We start from the raw sequence: 17,743 nt of genomic DNA on the forward strand, positions 1-17,743 counted from the left end.
AGTCTCTCAGATTACTCTGAGAAACTGCTCCAGAGAAGCATGATTTTCAGCAATTTTTTGTTTGTTTATCGGATTCTTTTTTTTTTTCCTTCTTCTTCTTTTTTTTTTTTCTTTTTACAGGTACACCCTCGGCATAAGGAAGTTCCCAGGCTATGGGGTGGAATCAGAGCTGCAGCTGCCAGCCTACACCACAGCCACAGCAACGCCGGACGCAAACACATCTATGACCTACAATGACCACAGCTCATGGATCCTTAACCATCTTAGCGAGGGCGGGGATTGAAGCTACATCCTCAGGGACACTGCAGCTTCAACTCAGGTTCTTAATTCACTGAGCCACAACAGGAACTCCTCAACACAACTTTATATCTTTTCGTAACAAAGAACATCAAACAAGTCAGGAATACATTCCTTAAAGGTTTCAAGAAAACCAGCTCAGCAGATTCACAGAGTCAGTATGGCCTTGGCACCTGGGAAGGGAGTTTTATCTTCCAAGAAGGACCAGCACTGGCACCCCAGGAACGAAGACATTTAATTGCTATTTTTAACATGTACATTCTTTATGTCTTGTCAGTGTGCCCTTTTGTTTAATAGTTAAAGCAGATGTATAATGTGTGTGATAGGCCACAGATAGGCTTATTTAATTAGCATAAAACTCAAGTTAACTTATGTATAAGCCAGAATGACTTCCCCAGACCTCCATATGTTAACGTTTCTTTCATCAGATGGACACCTGAAGTTGAAGCAGTGTTAAAGTTTAATTAGAAATGAAGATGAGACTTCTCTGAAGTCATCAGGTGTCCTTGGGTTCCCAGTCTTAGAGTGAAAAACATGGTTCTATTTATAGACATGAAGTCAGCTCTCCTGCCTGCAACACTCCCTCCCCCCACCCCATTCCATCCGACACACCATGCCTATTCGTCTTCCTTCATGTCTCACCCTCTTCCCCTCCCACTGAAAAATCCTCAGTTCCGGATGGGACATGCTACCCTGTGGTCCTGGCCACAGCTAATGTTATGGCACATCGCCAGCTTCCCCATTTAGCTCACACAATCTCTCCTGCCCAAACCCTCCTCCCTCTTCTCCATTTATCTGTCATCAAATCTTTCATCACTCATCGGCTGTCCAGCCCCTGAATGGTGTTTCCAGCAGGCGGCACCCTAAAATTCTCTTGTCCTGAAATCATTTAGCGGTGATTGTCTTTATCTTTGTGTTTACACTCGGTCTCCCTGACTAAATCATAAATTTCTAAAATGCAGAGATTCTAGACATGAATCTGCATCTTCAGTGACTTGCACAGTGTGTGTATAAAAGTGTTTTGTGACAGTAAAAGGTAGCGTCATATACAACTTTTTATGGATCTCATCGATTGCATAAAGGTTCATGACATTTAATTCACACAAGGACGGGGGAAGGCAAGGATAGAATATAGTTGGGATAAACATCTGGAGCTAAGGATCTGATCAGTGCATCCAGGGTTTGTCGAAAATCTGCTGTCACCATATGCTTGTCAGTATTTTTCTGCAATAGTATAATGATGTAGCAACCTCACAGCTGTAAAGGGAGACTGACTATTTGGTTTTGCCCACAGTGAATAACAGAACTTTGTCTAAAATAGAGTCCACCTTCACAGAGACATAAAACTATATATAACATAAAATTGTATATGTATACATAATTGTATATCTAAAAATATGTAACAATATTTAGGGACTGGATGAAAACAAGAAGGACTTGAGACACACCTTGAGCTGAAAACTCTATACAATTTTCTTTACAGTTAATTTAGGCATAAATAGATGCAACTGGACAAGAAGGTCTGAAATCAAATTCCAGTTCCTCTCACCTGAAGAGATGGTGAGACTCGGTGTGGTCTAGGGAGCCACCTTTGGTTTGATTTGTTCTCCTTGTTGCCTTGCTTCTTCCAAGTTTTCTTGATATTATTTTGTGGTTTTGTACCATTGCAATTCTTTGTTGGGGCTATAGCATCTTTATTTCAAGCTGTTAACGTGTACATTCTCATTCCTGGATGTGCAGGGGATCCGACCTGGTAACTGAAACTGTGTTTGGTCACCAGGGTTGATCAAGCTAACTTGGCTGATGGGCAGGCATCCCAGGGTCGTTTGCCACCGTATTCACCTCTTTCTTGAAAGTATGAAAACATTCAGGATGACTGACCCTTAGAGGATGGGTTTTCAGTTATAGGTTTGGCTCCCTAAACTCTCTATCTTCATTTTAAATATAATCTACCTCTGCAAAGGCTTCAGCCACTGTCGTTGGCAAGATATCTGCTGCCTGCTTTGCTGGTTAGCCTGGAAAAAGATTCTCTCTATAACCTGGGTTCTTATTATTTCATATCTTAGATCTTAATAATCTTCAACATTAGTCTTCAAGAAAATCTTTTTTTATCCTCCTGGTCATTATAATAGAAGTGGGAGAGAATGATACTTTTATCATTGCTTTACGCATAGCAAACCTACTGAAAAAGATTTCTTATCTTTGTGCATCCAGATCCCCATGGCTCTCCTCCCCCTTGCTTCCTAGGTCACATCTTCTTTAATCCCCACTAACTTAATATTAAACCCAATCTCCTGACAGCAGCAGGTTAGAACCATAACTGCCTTATGTGGGCTACAATAGCACAATCTCATTCGAAAAGAACTAACATGGCGGAGTTCCGTCATGGTGCAGCAGAAACAAATCCTACTAGGAACCATGAGGTTGCGGGTTCGATCCCTGGCCTCGCTCAGTGGGTTAAGGATCTGGCATTGCCGTGAGCTGTAATGTAGGTCGCGGATGTGGCATGGAACTTGTGTTGCTGTGGCTGTGGTGTAGGCTGGCAGCTGTAGCTCCTACTGGACCCCTAGCTTGGGAATCTCCATATGCTGCAAATGTGGCCCTAAAAAGCAAAAAAAAAAAAAAAAAAAAAAACTAACATGGGAAACTTGGAGTAGTACAAAATAAAGCAATTAATTACTAAATTATATGATTAGATTCTACAGTAGAGGCAGGAGAAAAAGAGAGGACCACAAGAGCAGAAGTAACAGGAAAACACTTCTAAAAGAGCAGACTTAGGAACCTATTCCAAAGATACACTGGCAAAACTATGAGAAAGTATATGCATCCTATTTCCTATGCACTAGTTGTACTGTTAAAGACTAGACAGAGATAACATCAGTAGGGGACTGGCTGAACAGCCTGTGGATCCAATAGAGAGTGGAATACCAAGCAGCAGTTGAAAAAAATAGAAACTATCTCTATACACAGCTTTGGAATGACTCTCCGTAGATACTGTTCACCAAAAACTACAAAGTTCAGAAGAGTGTGTGTAATATATTAATTTTTATCTGAGAGTGGATAATACAAGTATATACATATTTGCTTATATTTAAAATTTAAAAATGGAAGAACAAACTAGCAAGTTAAAAAAATGCTTATCTGTAGGTGGGATGGAGGAGCCAGGAATGGAAACTAGACTTTTCTGAAGGGACCTGTATTAGTGATTGCCTGCTGCATGATAGATTACTCCAAAAACTTTGTGGCTTAAAAAAGCAATAAAGTTTCTATTATGTCACATGAGTTCAGAGAGTCAGGAACCCAGGAGCGTTTTAGCAGGGTGGTTCTCACTCAGGGTATTTCATGAGATTGCAGTCAAGGTGTTTGTCTGTGTTCCGGTCATCCCAAGGGCTTGACTAGGTGAGAGAATCCACCTGCACGATGGTTCCCTCACATGGCTGCAGGCAGGAGGCCTCCATTCCTCACCACATGGGCCTTCTCTCTCCATAGAGCTGCTTTAGCATCCTCATGATAAGGCAGCTGGTTTCCTCCAGCACAAATTATCCAGAAAGAGCAGAGGAAACCGTAGCACCTTTTACGGCTTAGCCTTAGAAGTCACATACAGCCATGTGTATCTTATTTCATTTGTTAGAAGCAAGATACTGGGTCCAGCCTACACTTGAGGGGGGAGGAATGAGGCTCCACCTTTGCAAGAGTATGTTAAAGAATTTGTGTATGTGTTTTTCTTTGGCTGCACCCGTGGCATGAGAAAGGTCCTGAGCCATAGCAGTGACAACACTGAATCATTAACTGCTAGGCTACCAGAGAACTCCAAGAATTTGCGTATATATTTTATTATTATTACTGTCATTGTTATTATTAAGCCATGTCCACGGCATGTAGAAATTCCTGGGTCAGGGATTGAACCTGCACCACAGCAGTGACCTGAACCCCCGCAGCTCTTCAACCTGCTGAGCCACAAAGGGACTCATCTATACATATTTTAATTCATTACAGTATCTAATTTTATAGACTTGAGTCTGGAACCATATTAGTGCCTTTTGTAATTATAAAAGTAAATAGAATAAAAATTTAAAAGGAAAATACAATCCCTAAATCTTAAGAGCAAAATAAAAGAATTTAAACATATATTAGGTTGATGGTTTAAACACAGAGATAGTAATTACTTCAATTATTTTAAAAGAATAATTTGACTATACAATCCTAGAAGAATATATCCAAAGGATTAAAAGAATTGTAAGGAAATCTTTAGCTGTTTTCAGTAATTGTAATATTAGTGTTATTATTCTGAAACAATCAAATACATATATATTTCAGAACATATATTATCTATATATACTTCACTATTATATATTCTGTATTAGTGTCATTCTGAAACAATTGGGCTTTTTTTTTTTTTTTTTTTTTTTTGGTTTTTTGGCCATGCCCACGGCTGAACCCAAGCCACAACTGTGACAATGCTGGATCCTTAACCCACTGTACCACAGGGGAAACTACTGTGTTTGTGTGTGTATAGTAGGATAAATCAAATAAATAATTCTGTTAAAAAATTGAGAACTCTTGGAGTTCCCGTCGTGACGCAGTGGTTAATGAATCCGACTAGGAACCATGAGGTCGCAGGTTCGGTCCCTGCCCTTGCTCAGTGGGTTAACGATCCGGCGTTGCCGTGAGCTGTGGTGTAGGTTGCAGACACGGCTCGGATCCTGCGTTGCTGTGGCTCTGGCGTAGGCCAGTGGCTACAGCTCCGACTGGACCCCTAGCCTGGGAACCTCCATATGCCGAGGGAGCGGCCCAAAGAAATAGCAAAAAGACCAAAAAAAAAAGAGAATCCAAACCTTTTAGCAGAAGAGGAGAGATAAAAATATAAAATTGAATGAGTCCAGTGGAAAATCTTACAATCTTAAATTTCATTTGAAAAATTAAGAAGAGCTTATGAAGTATTTTCTGTAAAAAAATTTTTTTTTCTCCGTTCATGGAAAGGTCTAGAACCATGACTAACCCCCAAATAATGAACACCCCACACCCAGACTGTGTTCTTCAAGTAGAATGTAAACAATGCTGATTGTTTGGGGGGCAGGGTAAATGCAGGATAAACGCTGATTTCCAGGCTGGGGCAGGAAGCATCTAAGGAGGGCTTGTAACAATCTGTTGAAATGGATGGCAAAGTGGCCGTAGATCACAGGGATTGTGTCAGCGAGATCCAGAAGCCCACGTAAATCATCTCCCACTGATCAAGATGGGATAAGGTGAGCATAATAGCAGTACTCATTATAATAGTAATAACTACAGTGCCACAGAAAATATAGTGAAATCCATGAGTTCAAAATGATATTTAAAAAAGTAAATAAATAAAATTAAGTAATATCACCTTTGGGAGATGCTAAGGAAGCAACTCATTACTATGAAAACTGGTAAAGAAGGACATTGAAGGGAAAAAAAGGAAGTATGGCTTCTGCTTTTCCTATTTAGAGGGCAGCTCAGGAATTTGAGCTAAAAATTTCAACACAAGAAATGCCACAACTAGAAAAATCACCACTTTACAATCCCTGATGAAAAAATGGATCCAATTTGTGGTTAGAGATCCAAGTCCATAGGGTGGGTAGTTGGGAGAGAAGATGGATGTAAACTACAGGACAGCAGGACCAAGCAGGAGTCCAGGAAGATGGACGGGGACCCCGGGCAGTCTCAGCTGTTGCTGGCATGGTGTCCTTGGTGTCCAGGGCCTTTGTCATGCGGCCAATATACACAATAACCCAGGTGGTGGAGAAGCTGAGAGGGTGCCATGTAGGATGGCTGCAAGCTCGGCTGATGTCTCCTGGTGATGAGGGGAACCCACAGCCAAGCCACACATGTGCGCTCTGCAACGCGGCTTCTGCCAAGAACTTCTATCCTGCACATCTCCCAACCATCTCCCCATGGCCCATCCTAACCAGAAACACACAGAAGAAGGGAATTCTCAGAAATATAGTCCCCCCTGGCTATGCCTACACATTACGAAACCACCACATTCATCAGCAGTTGCTACAACCAGTAGGTGAGCAGCAGATGGGGAGTTCGACCATGTAATGGTTCCAGCTGGCATATCCTGACTCCACTGATGAAAGTTAACATCATGAAAACAGAAGCACCGCAGGTCATATGCCTCCTGTCACAAGGCAACAGGACGTGCTCAACCAGACCGCAAAATATTCTTACCAAAAAAATCAAATCGAATCTGATCTAGCCTTAGGATCCAACTGTCACCAGCAAAGCCCATTCACAATTCCCATAAAATAAAAATAGAAGCTAGGTAATAAAATAAAATAAAGTCTAACCTTTTCCTTTCCTTTGTGCTTAATCTAGTTCCACTTGCTCACAGGAGGGCTGCATGCACAGGTCTCCTTCTCAGGACCTCAGACCAGAGTCCCTGTTGCGAAGTGGCTGCACCCACACCTCAGCTCACTGGTCATGTGCAGAAACACAGCACAGGACACGTCACCTGGATTCAAGATGGCTGCGGTGGGCCATGTGCAGAGCCTGCGGGAGCCTAAGGAGCAGCTGGGCACCACCCAGGGAGAGCCCTGCCCCCTCCCCTCCTCCCTCTGGGGAAGCCTGAACTCTAGAGCTGGAGCTGGCACCTCTGCATTCTCCCATCAAAGAATAAATCTTTCCTTTGCTTCTGGACCCAACTCATCTCATTCTATTGACTTAAAAGACGTGGGGCTGGAGGACCCTTGCTGAGGGGGGAGGTGGGTCAGTAACACAATGATGTGTTTACAGGAAATGCAGCAGAAGGAGGAAAATATTAAATAACAGCGCAGGGATGGAGTCCACCAAATCCCAAATGTGGTAGATTCCTATACTCACCTTCTTCAACAAATAAATTTCAAGGAAAATAATAAAAGTATAGACAAGTCATAGGGAAAAAAGACTAGAAAGACATATCTACCAAAAACAAGGAGTGAAACTGGTTTGAATTTTTTTTTTTCCTTTTAGGGCTGCACCTGGGACATATGGAGGTTCCCAAGCTAGGGGTGCAATCAGAGCTACAGCCAAGCTGCATCTGTGACCTACACCATAGCTCATGGCAACACTGGATCCTTAACCCACTGAGCGAGGCCAGGTATCGAACCCGCAACCTCATGATTCCTAGTCGGATTTGTTTCTTCTGAGCCACGACAGGAACTCCTGGTTTGAATGTTGATTCAAACAAACCAATATACAGGCACACCTCTTTTCATTGTGCTTTGCTTTATTGCACTTTACAGACACTGCATTTTTTGCAAACTAAAGGTCTGTGGCAGCCCTGCATGTAGCAAGTCTATCGGAGCTATTTTTCCAACAGCATTTGCTCACCTTGCATCTCTGTGTCACAGTTTAGTAAATCTACTGATATTTCAAAAACTTCATTGTTACTGTATTTGTTACGGTGTGATCTGTGATCAGTCGTCTTTGATGTTACTATTGTGGTTGCCTGGGGGCACCACAAACCATGCCCGTATAACACAGCAAACAATCAATAAATGTTGAATGCATTCTGACTGCTCCATTGTCCAGCTTCTCCTTAGGCTTCCCCCCGCCCCCCCCCCCCTTTTTTTGCTTTTTAGGGCTGCACCTGCAGCATATGGAAGTTCCCAGGCTAGGGATTGAATTGGAGCTACAGCCTGCTGGCCAAAGCCACAGCCACAGCAACTCAGAATCCAAGCCACGTCTTCACCCTACACCACAGCTCAGAGTAACACTGGATCCTTATCCCACTGAGCAAGGCCAGGAAATCAAACCTGCATCTTCATGGATTCTAGCTGGGCTTGTTAACCGCTGAGACACGAAAGGAACTCCCATCCTCAGGCCTCCTATTCTCTGAGATACAGCAATATTGAAATATGCCAACTAATATTCCCAAAATGGCCTTGAAGTGTTCAAATGAACAGAAAAGATGCATGTCTTAGACCTTTTTTTTGTTTTGTTTTGTTTTGTTTTGTTTTTTGGCCTTTTTAGGGCCACACCTGCAGCATATGGAGGTTCTCAGGCTTGGGGTCGAATCAGAGCTACAGCTGCTGGTCTACACCACAGCCACAGCAACACCAGATCCGAGTTGCATCTGCAACCTACAGCATAGCTCACGACAACACCAGATCCTTAACCCACTGAGTGAAGCCAGGGATCAAACACGCAACCTCATGGTTCTTGTCAGATTTGTTTTCGCTGTGCCACGACAGAAACTCCTGTCTTTGACTTTAAATCAAAAGCTGGAAATGTCTAAGCTCGGTGAGGAAAGCATGTCAAAAGCTAAGAGCCCTAAAGCTAGGCCTATTGCCTCAAACAGTCAAGTTGTGAATGCAGAAGAAAAGTTTTTAGAGAATTAAAAGTGCTACTCTAGAGTACACACAAGTGATTAAAAAAGCAAAACACACTTACTACTGATACAGAGAAAGCTGTAGTGGTCTGGATAGAAGATCAAATCAGCCACAACATTGCCTTGAGTCAAAGGCTAACCCAGAGCAAGGTCCTTACTCTCTCCAATTCTCTGAAGGCTGAGAGAAGTGAGGAAGCTGCAGAAGAAACGTTTGAAGCTAGCAGAGGTTGGCTCAAAAGTTTAAGGAAAGAAGCCATCTCCATAACATCAAAGTGCAAGGCAAAGCAGGAGGTGCCAGTGTAGAAGCTGCAGCAAGTTATCCAGGAGATCTAGCTCAGATAATTAATAAAGAAGACCACACTAAACAACATATTTTCAGTGTAGACTAAATAGACTTCTTCTGGAAGAAGATACCATCTAGGACTTTCACAGCTAGAGAGGAGCCATTGACTGGCTTTGAAGCTTCAAAGGACAGGCTGACTCTCTTGTTAGGGGCTAATGCAATTGGTGACTTTTAAGTTGAAGCCAATGTTCATTTATCATTCTAAAAATCCCAGGGCCCTTAAGAATTATGCTAAATCTGCTCTGCCTGTGCTCTATAAATGGAACAACAAACACTGAATAGCAGCACATCTATTGACAGCATGGTTTACTGAATATTTTAAGCCCACAGTTGAGATCTGCTGCTCAGAAAAAAAGATTCCTTACAAAATAATAATGCTCATTGACAATGCGTCTGGTCACTCAGGAGCTCTGATGGAGATGTACAATGAAATTGATGTTGGTTTCATACTTGGTCACACAACATCCATTCTGTAGCCCATGGATCAAGGAGCAATTTCAAATTTCAAGTCTCATTACTTAAGAACTACATTTCATAAGGGTATAGCTTCCAAAGATAGTGATTCCTCTGATGCATTAGGACAAAATATATTGAAAATCTTTTGGAAATAATTTACCATTCGAGGTTCCATTAAGGATATTCAGAATTCATGGAAAGAGGTCAAAATATCAGCATCAAGAGGAGTTGATTCCAACCCTCATAAATGAGTTTGAGGCGTTCATGACTTCAGTGGAGGATATAACTTCAGATGTGATTGAAACAGTAGGAGAACTAGAATTAAAAGTGGAGCCCAAAGTGTCTAATTGCTGCCATCTCATGATAAAACTTTCAGGATGAAGATGGCCTTCTTACAGGTGAACAAAGAAAGTGGTTTCTTGAGATGGAATCTACACCTCGTGAAAATGCTGTGAAGATTGTTGACATGACAAAAAGGATTTAGAAAATTACACAAATTTAGTTGATAAAGCCGTGGCAGGGTTTGATCGGATGGACTCTAATTTTGGTTCCTAGTGGGATTCGTTTCCACTGAGCCACGACAGGAACTAGGATGGACTCTAATTTTGAAAGAAGTTCTACTGTGGGTAAAATGCTGTCAAACAGCACTGCATGCTACAGAGAAATCATTCGTGAAAGGAAGAATCGATTGATGTGACAAATTTCATTGTTGTCTTAAAAAAGAAATTGCCGCAGCCACCCCAACCTTCTGCAACCATCACCCTGATCAGTCAGCAGCCATTAACATGGAGGCCAGACCCTCCAACAGTATAAAGATTACAACTTGCTGAAGGCTCAGAAGATGGTTAACAGTTTTCTTTTAGCAATAAAGCATTTTTTAATTAAGTTATCTACATTTTTTAGACATAATTCTACTGTACAAAATAGACTGCAATATAGAGTCAAAATAACTCTTATATGAACTGGGAAACAAAAACATTTGTGACTCACTTTATTGCAATATATATATACAGCAATTGGAAATTTTTATTCTGACCAGATATTTGATGATATTAAGGAATTACTGTTCATTTTTAAATGCATGCTATAATATTGTGTTTATTTTTTAAAAGAGTCCTTATCTTTTATCTGCCCAATTTTTTTTTCCCAAATAAGTTGGGTGGGGCAGGTGAGAGTATTAATGAAACAAGATTGTCCATATGCTGCAATCATTGAAGCTGGGTGATGGGTACCTGGCAATTCATTATGCTGTTCTCTCTGCTTTTGTAAATGTTTAACTATTTTATTTTGCGGGGGGGGGAAGGGTTGTTGTTGTTTTGGTTTGGTTTAGTTTTGGCTGGCATATGGCATACTGGGCCAGGGATCGAACCTGTGCCACAACAGTGACCCAAGCCACCGCAGTGACAGTGCCAGATTCTTAACCCACTGAGCCACATGGGAACTCTCAATTGTTTTCTTAATAAAAACGAAAGAGATAAAGAGTGGAGACCGATAGTGATCACTGAAGGATGAATTGGACCTGGTTGACCAGGAAGAAGGGGAAACTTGACCTCGAGGTCAGGAAACAAGCACTGTCACTCACTCAGAACTTAGAGACCACGAACATTCCTCATTATCATTCTGTAATTGTAGCCTCCCTCTGGCTGTGAGTTAGGCTGGCCAGGCATTAAGCTACTGACAGGGAACTGAAGTTCAGGGACACTGAGAGATTTGCCAGAGCTGGCAAGTGGCCCTGCTGGTATTAGAACCCAGGAGGCCACCCAGATAGAAAGTCAAGGTCCTTAGGGAGACTCTCCTGGCCAGAGCCCAGCCTCCACTCTGGGGGAGGACTGGGTATACAGGGCAGCACCAAATTAGGGAAAAGTTTGAAAATCAAAAAGAAAAGTTTAGACTCAAGTCAAGCCCTGGGGGTTATTTTTCTATCTACACACTTGTTTTTCCTTTAGGGGATGCAAAAGGCTCAACGCTCCTGCTTTTAAAATTAACAAATTAACAAATTAACAGAAACAGACTCATAGATACAGAAAACAAACTTGTGGTCACCAGAAGGCATGGGGGTGAGGAGGTGGGCAAAATAGGTGAAGGGGATTCAGAAGTACACTTCTGGCTATATAATAAATAAGTCACAGGAATGAAATGTGCACAGAGGGAATTTAGCCAAAACTGTAACAACTTTGCATGGTGACAGATGGACTTGTGGTGATCATTTCATAATGTATAAAAATATCAAATCTCTATGTTGTATATCTGAATGTATCAAAATATTGTAAGTCAACTACACTTCAGTTGAAAAGTCAAAAATAAATAAAAAATAAAATTAAGACAGGAGAGCATACAATTTTCTTCAAAAAAATTTTTTAAAGGAGAAACCAGTTCCATCGGGTATTTTAGTCAAGGAAGATGGAGGAGGCAGGAAAAACAAAGATGGGGGAGAGAGGTGGACAGGGGGAGCATCGAGAGAGATTACCAAGAAATATTTTGAGGAGAGAATTAGTGATTATAAACAGTCCTTATTTTATAACTGCTATTCACTTGAGCCCCCGCTTCAAAATGGATTTTTGTCTGTTATGTCTGTCCTTTGAAAATTGAGCAGCTGATTATACTTGTAGGGTTCTTAGGAGAAAAGTGTGAGGGTAGCTGGTACACACAGGGTTGACCAGTCAGTGTCCCCCAGAAGACGATGCCTGGGGTGTGAAGGAGAAAGTGTGAGGGTAGCTGGTACACACAGGGTTGACCAGTCAGTGTCCCCCAGAAGATGATGCCTGGGGTGTGGCGAGTCCCTAGACCCCTTGTCCAGGCACCTGGCCTCACAAGGTTTGGCTGGTCATCAGGGAGGAACCCACAGTCTCAGGAGCACCAAGGCTGACCAAGAGCCAGGAATCCCTAAATTCTAGAAGAGAAACAACCATTTCATATCTGTTTTTTTACTCCTACTTCCTATATTTTATTTTATTTTTAATTAAATATAGTTGATTTACAACATTGTGCCAATTTCTGCTGTACAACAAGGTGACCCAGTCATATTCTAACTCCTATATTTTAAAAAGTCTTCTCTGGGTATTGAAATCATGCACATGCAATGACTTGCTCACCAAAATCATGGCGCGGATTGATCAACAGACATTTGGGAGCCATAAAATACTTACGGACATTATCTTATTATTCCCGAGAGTTTGGAGGGGACAAGATGCTCCCTCCTGTGTTTAAAAATGCTGAAACACTGACAGGATGGAACTGAAAAGTGTCTTTCAATGTCTAGAAGCTTTTATGCTGTATTATCTTTTTTTTTCTTTTTTTTGTTTTATTTTAACTCAGTGAATTTCATTACATTTACGGTTGTACAAAGATCATCAACACTCAGTTTTACAGCATTTCCATCCAAACACCCAGCTCATTCCCACCCACCCCAACCTGTATTTGTATTATCTTTCTTAGAATGGAGAAAAGATGAGAAACAGTTATCAACAACTGGTTTGACAGAATCCCAACCCCTGCCAATGATCAAGGACACCTGTCTGAAGTCCTTATGGGGCGGAGGGGAGGAGGGATGGATCTAATTTACTTCTGGGGAAAAGAAGAACAAACCCATCGAGGGATCGATCAAATGTTCAAAAGTAAGTTAGTGATGGTGTTGAAACAATTTTAGACTCTAAATGTATTGATCTGCAGATCAGAACTCTTTCCACTCATCCAACAGACATTTGTTGGTTTATCAATTGGTAACAAGTATTAGAAACTCTTCTAGCCTCTTAGAACAAAGATGAATAAGAAAGAAGGGAGAGACAGAGAGGTAAACAAATGGTTCACAGACTCCCCCTGTGAGTGTTTCGTGCCAGATCTCCTGGATTCTGTGTAGGGTGAAGGTGAGGATGGGGGAGAAGAGAAGAAATTGAGGAGAGGAGGGTTGGGACCAGATGCCTGGGCCATCTTGGGCCAGATGGTACTGAGGGCAGCCTTAGCGCTGGGGCAGGTGGTTAGGAAAAAGCCATCTTCCTGACAGAGCAACTTAAAAATCAGTACCACAGGGCTGAGACCAAGCTATCGGCTGAGGAAACTACATAAGAGAAAATTATGACTATAATCCTGGGACTGAGCAAGGCAATGCCAATCAAAGGGACAAGGGATCTTTGGCACTAAAGCTGAAACCGGACGACTTGCACTGCAGCCTGGCTGAAATCATGTGAGGAAGCAGAAGGGGTGTGGGCAGTCATACGTGTGTCTCCAGCCCTGACCTGGACTGGGGGTGCCCTGAATCCTGTACTGGAGCCATCAGGCTAGTGTTGTGAGCCCTCGCAGGTGTATTTTCACAAAGCGTCCCTCTGACCTGCCCCGATACTTTTATCCAATGCCCCTTACTCTGATTCCACGGCTACCAAGTGACTGAAGGTGGTTTCACCTACAGATCTTTACAAGGACAGAGGCTGTGTTGCATCTGCAACCCAGCAGGACCCTGTGCGGCCTTCCAGGGGCACGCCCCTCCCCCATAACCTCTGCTTTAGCTCCTCTCTCAAGTACCAAGGTAACAGTATCTGATGCACATTTCCCGAGTTGTTTTACCGATGTTAAAACCATCAGCAAATGGAAAAATTAACTATTTGATGATCTTGAACTCCCAGGCCTTCTGGTGCCTAAGGATTCATAATATTAACACCTGTGACACCACCCTGTTACCACACCATCAACCAGTCAGAGAATTGTATAGGAGCTGATCATTTACCTTGCAACCCCCCTCCCTCACCTGGCTTTGAAAATGCTTTACATCTGCATAGAATGACAATTTTACCTCTTCTCTTCCAATTTGGATACTTTTCATTTCTTTTGTTTGTCTAAATGCTGTGGCTAGGACTTCTAGTACTATGTTGAATAAAAGCAGTGAGAATGGGCATCCTTGTCTTGTTCCAGATTTTAGGAGGAAGGCTTTCAGCTTTTCTCCGTTGATTATTATATTGGCTGTGGGTTTGTCATAAATGGCTTTGATTATGTTAAGGTATGTTCCCTCAACACCCACTTTGGTGAGAGTTTTTATCACGAGTGGATTTTGGATTTTTTCAAATGCTTTTTCTGCATCTATTGAGATGATTATGTGGCTTTTGATATTTCTTTTGTTAATGTGGTGTATGACGTTGAGGTTAATTTCTTTGCGTGTGTTGAACCATCCTTGTGAACTTGGGATGAATCCCACTTGATCGTGGTGTATGATATTTTTTATATGTTGTTGGATTCAGTTGGCTAAAATTTTGTTGAGATCATTTGCACCTATATTCATCAAAGATATTGGCCTATAATTTTCTTTTTTGGTAGTATCTCTGTCTGGTTTTGGTATTAGGGTGATGCTGCCTTCATAGAATGTCTATGCAGATGACTTGATACGATATATAGAAAACCCTAAGGACTCCACACAAAAATTACTTGATCTGATTAATGAATTCAGCAAAGTAGCAGGATACAAGATTAACATTCAGAAATTGGTTGCATTTCTGTATACTAACAATGAAATATTAGAAAAGGAATATAAAAATACAATACCTTTTAAAATCACACCCCAAAAAGTTAAATACCTAGGAATAAACCTGACTGGTGGTGAAAGACTTATATGCTGAGAACTACAAAGCATTAATAAAGGAAATTAAAGAGGATTAAAAGAAATGAAAAAATATTCCCTGTTCCCAGATTGGAAGAATTAATGTTGTTCAAATGGCCAGACTACCCAAAGCAATCTACAGATTTAATGCAATCCATATCAAATTACCCATGACATTTTTCACAGAACTAGAACAAACAATCCAAAAATTTATGTGGAACCACAAAAGACACAGAATTGCCAAAGCAATCCTGAGGAAGAAAAACTAAGAAGGAGGCATCACTCTCCCAGATTTCAGGCAATATTACAAAGCCACAGTCAGCAAGACAATGCAGTACTGGTACAAAAACAGACATACAGACAAATGGAGCAGAATAGAGAACCCAGAAATAAACCCAGACACCTACAGTCAATTAATCTTCGACAGAGGAGGCAAGATCATAAAATGGGAAAAAGACAGTCTCTTCAGCAAGTGGAGCTGGGAAAACTGGACAGTTGCATGTAAATCAATGAAACTAGAACACACCCTCACACCATGCACAAAAATAAACTCAAAATGGCTGAAAGACTTATATGTAAGATAACACACCATCAAACTCCTAGAAGAGAACAGTCAAAACATTCTCTGACATCAACCTTACAAATGTTTTCTTAGGTCAGTCTCCCAAGGCAACAGAAATAAAAGCAAAAATAAACCAATGGGACCTAATCAAACTGACAAGTTTTGCACAGCAAAGGAAACCATAAAAAAAAAAAAAAAGACAACTTACAGAATGGGAGAAAATAGTTTCAAATGATGCAACTGACAAGGGATTAATCTAAAATATACATACAAATTATATAACTCATACAACTCAACAGCAAAAAAACAAACAACCCAATTGAAAAATGGGCAGAAGATCTAAATGACATTTCTCCAAAGAAGATATACAGATAGCCAACAGGCACATGAAAAAATGCTCATCACTAGTTATTAGAAAAATGCAAATCAAAACTACAATGAGATACCACTTCACATTGGTCAGAATGGCCATCATTAACACGTCAACAAATAACAAATGCTGGAGAGGATGTGGAGAAAAGGGCACCTTCCTTCACTGTTGGTGGGAATGTAAACTGGTACAACCAGTATGGAAAATGGTATGGAGGTACCTCAGAAAACTAAATATAGAACCACCATATGACCCAACAATCCCACTCTGTGCATACATCTGGAAAAAACTTTCATTGAAAAAGATACATGCACCGTATGTTCATTGCAGCGCTATTCACAACTAAATGTCCATCAATAGATGAATGGATTAAGATGTGGTACATATACACAATGGAATACTACTCAGGCACAAAAAGAACAAAATAATGCCATTTGCAGCAACATGGATGCAACTAGAGACTCTTAGTGAAGTAAGTCAGAAAGAGAAAAACAAATACCATATGATATCACTTATATCTAGGATCTAATATACGGCACAAATGAACCTATCTACAGAAAAGAAACAAACTCATGGACATGGAGAACAGACCTGCGGTTGCCAATGGAGAGGGAGAGGGAGTGGGATGGACTGGGAGTTTGGGATTAGTAGACGCAAACTATTGTATTTGGAGTGGATAAGCAATGAAATCCTTTGTATAGCACAGGGGACTATATCCAGTCACTTGTGATGGAATATGCTGGAGGATAATGTGAGAAAAAAAGGAAATATATATATATATATATGACTGGGTCACTTTGCTGTACAGCAGAAATTGACAGAACATTGTAAATCAACTACAATAAAAAATTAAAATCTTCAAAAAAAGAAAAAAAGAAATGCTTTACAATTTTGGTTTGGGGAGTTTAGGCTTTTGGGGGGCGGGGCACAGACCCCTGTCTCCTTGCATAGCTTGTGGTTTGTTTGGTCTCACTGTGCGTCGGACACCTGAACTTTTGGACAGATCACTTAGCCGTAATAGATTTGACTGTCAGTAGACATAGTGCCACTCTGGGTAATATGAATCTGATATGTCAGCCAGATAAGCTGAGAGGGAACTCATAAAATCCAATTTCCAAGCCTGCAAAGTTAAAGATCAGAAACGAGACTTTTCAAGATGGTGGTAACTTGCTCAGCCACCCTGGTCCCATTTTCAGCCTGGAACACTGCCTAGCATTCAGTTAAGTGCTCCTAGTGTTGCCATTATCACTACAAAAAATATTGCTATTTGTTTGTTAAAATATGTTTATGGCCAAGGGAATGTTAACCACGGGAACGTCTACTCTTTTCTTAAGTCCAGTGTCTCTCTATCCCTGCAAGGCAGCGTGTGCCTGGAAGGCAGAGAGCTGACAGCGCAGTGCCCTTACACAACAGGTGCTCGTGACCTGTTGGTGGTAAACAGCCCACCTCGAGCTGGAAGACCTGCTTCAGAGGCTGCTAAGTTGTGAAAGAGGAGACCAAGTTGGTCTTCTGTTCTTCTGCCTTCCCTTCAGCATTTTTCTGCTTCTGTTCAGTCTCACTGTTGTTCCCTCTCAGTCCCCAATTAGACAGTTGGAGTTACATTCCCGCCTCCCTGCGTCCCCAAGCTGTGCCCCTTAGGCAGCACCCACGCACTACCTTGAACTTTTCCCTGCCTTCCCCGTGGCAACCCACCCATTAAAGCCATGCATTGTCACTGGAAGAGGAGGAGAGGGAACACTGGGTGCAAGGTTATAGCAGAGCAATAATTAGATAGGCACCCTATTAGCTCACCTTCTAAA

At 41.5% G+C, this 17,743-nt stretch overlaps 1 pseudogene across 1 annotated transcript in view; it reads right to left on the bottom strand.

The window, feature by feature from the left end:
• Positions 1 to 351: 351 nt before the first annotated feature.
• LOC100739301 (putative testis-specific Y-encoded-like protein 3) overlaps positions 352 to 17,743 on the bottom strand; it is a 76,177-nt pseudogene continuing 58,785 nt past the window's right edge. Inside the window, exon 5 of the transcript XR_014816914.1 lies at positions 352 to 2,145. The product of XR_014816914.1 is annotated as a putative testis-specific Y-encoded-like protein 3 (transcript). The remainder of the gene's footprint in view (positions 2,146 to 17,743) is intronic.

The sequence above is a fragment of the Sus scrofa genome, chromosome 9, assembly GCF_054392235.1.
Source record: "Sus scrofa isolate SSC_HxYL_T2T_F1_AM1 chromosome 9, Sscrofa_HxYL_maternal_Yorkshire_Landrace_v2.0, whole genome shotgun sequence".
Taxonomy (NCBI): Eukaryota; Metazoa; Chordata; class Mammalia; order Artiodactyla; family Suidae; genus Sus; species Sus scrofa.